Source organism: Etheostoma cragini, chromosome 9 (assembly GCF_013103735.1).
Source record: "Etheostoma cragini isolate CJK2018 chromosome 9, CSU_Ecrag_1.0, whole genome shotgun sequence".
In the NCBI taxonomy this organism is placed as follows: Eukaryota; Metazoa; Chordata; class Actinopteri; order Perciformes; family Percidae; genus Etheostoma; species Etheostoma cragini.
Window position 1 is genome coordinate 152475 of NC_048415.1, and position 2648 is coordinate 155122.

Sequence of the window (2648 nt, forward strand, 5' to 3'; positions counted from 1 at the left end):
CCCCCCCCCCTCTTCCTTTCAGAGACTGGAAACCAGAACGCTCCCAGAAATAATGTCTCTGCAGAAAGCGTCGGGAATGTCGGAAAAATACATCGAAACATATTAAAACACATCAGAACATGTTAAAATAAACCATAACATGTTAAAAACACACTGTAACATGTTAAAAACACATCAGAACATGTTAAAATAAACCATAACATGTTAAAAACACACTGTAACATGTTAAAAACACATCAGAACATGTTAAAATAAACCATAACATGTTAAAAACACACCGTAACATGTTAAAAACACATCATAAAATGTTAAAATAAACCATAACATGTTAAAATAAACCATAACATATTAAAACAAATCAGAACATGTTAAAACCACATCCAGACATGTTAAGATAAACCATAGCATGTTAAAATAAACCATAACATGTTAAAAACACATACATCCTAGCATGTTCAAATAAACCATAACATGTTAAAAACACATTGTAACATATTAAAAACACTTCATAACATGTTAAAACACATCCTAGCATGTTCAAATGAACCATAACATGTTAAAACAGTTCATAACATGTTACAAACACATCATAACATGTTAAAAAAACATAACATGTAAAAAACACATAACTTGTTAAAACAACATAACATTTTAAAAACAAACCGTAACATGTTAAAAACACATCATAACATGTTAAAAAACATCCTAACATATTATAAACACATCATAAGATGTTAAAAAAACATCATAACATGATAAAACACATCATAACATGATAAAACACATCATAACATGTTAAAATAAACCATAACATGTTAAAAGCACATCCTAACATGTTAAAACACATCATAACATGTTAAAATAAACCATAACATGTTACAAGCACATCCTAACATGTTAAAACACATCATAACATGTTAAAATAAACCATAACATGTTACAAGCACATCATAACATGTTAAACAAAAAACATAACAAGATAGAACACATCATAACATGTTAAAAACACATCATAAAAAGGAAAAAACACACAATAACATGTTAAAAACACATGATACTAGTTAAAAACACATAACATGTTAAAAACACACCGTAACATGTTAAAAACACATCATAAAAAGGAAAAAACACATAATAACATGTTAAAAACACATGATAACATGTTAAAAACACATCATAACATATTAAAAACACATAATAACATGTTAAAAACACATGATAATATGTTAAAAACACATCATAACATATTAAAAACACATAATAACATGTTAAAAACACATGATAACATGTTAAAAACACATGATAACATGTTAAAAACACACCGTAACATGTTAAAAACACATCATAACATGTTAAAAAAAACATCATAACATGTTAAAACACACCATAGCATGTTAGAAACATAACATGTTAAAACACATCATAATGTATATTATTAGCAGTATTATTTTACATGTAACATATTTTTTATTGTCTTAAATGTTCTACGCCTATTTATTATTATTATAAATTATTTCATAATTATTTAATCATACTTATTTTTTAAATTATTTTTTATGCTTTACTTTTTGACTTTTTGATCTTTGTGTGTATCTGCGTGTGTGTGTCTGTGTGTGTGTGTGTGTGTATCTCCGTGTGTGTGTATCTCCGTGTGTGTGTGTGTGTGTATCTCTGTGTGTGTGTGTGTGTGTGTATCTCCGTGTTTGTGCGTGTGTATCTCCGTGTGTGTGTGTGTGTGTATCTCCGTGTGTGTGTGTGTGTGTATCTCCGTGTGTGTGTGTGTGTATCTCCGTGTGTATGTGTGTGTGTGTGTGTCTGCTCCGCTGCTGCCTGTCGGACTCCTTCTCTCCGGACTCTCCGAAGGTAATTACCCGTTTTTCGTGTCTATTCTCCGGGTAACGCGTCCCGCGGCCCCGCTGCGGTCGCTCCGGAGCCTCCGGTCATCGTCGCGGATCAATCCGAACATCTAACCCGGTTTTTGGGGAGTTTTATTCCCAAAGAGCCGCGCGCTGCTCGACGCCTCCCCAAAGTGCGGAGCGGCTTTATATCCTCCTATACCGGGGCGGTGGAGCTCTACTACCCCGTTAGAGGGTATTTATCATTTTATCACCCCGCCAGCTTCTATTTACTAAAGATACTACAACTGATCGATGATCGATTAATCACTCAATTAGCACTTTGTTGCCAAACATCTTTGTTAAAATTTACCGAAATAACGAGTCATCTTAAGGGTTGAAACGTGTTTTATATTCATTATAGTTCTTCTGCTCATATGTGTTTTAATGGGTTTTATATTCATTATAATAATTATATTCATGTTATTGCTCATATTTCCTAACGGAACATTTAACTCGAGTTTTTAGTTTTAATGAAGGACTCAGTACTGTGTGTGTGTGTGTGTGCGTGTGTGTGTGTTTGTGAGAGAGTGTGTGTGTGTGTCTGTGTGTCTGTGTGTGTGTGTATTTGTGTGTTTCTCTCTGTGTGTGTGTGCGTGTGTAGGTGTGTAGGTGTGTGTGAGTAGCCTATTAACTCTGAGGTGTGTGTGTGTGTGTGTGTGTGTGTCTATGTGTGTGTGAGTAGCCTATTAACTCTGAGGTGAGAGTGTGTGTGTTTGTGAGTGTGTGTGAGAGTGTGTGTGTAAGTGTGTG

At 33.8% G+C, this 2648-nt stretch overlaps 1 protein-coding gene across 1 annotated transcript in view; it reads left to right on the forward strand.

Annotated features, from left to right (window-relative positions):
- s1pr1 (sphingosine-1-phosphate receptor 1) overlaps positions 1-2648 on the forward strand; it is a 6783-nt gene that overhangs the window by 1138 nt on the left and 2997 nt on the right. The window lies entirely within an intron of this gene.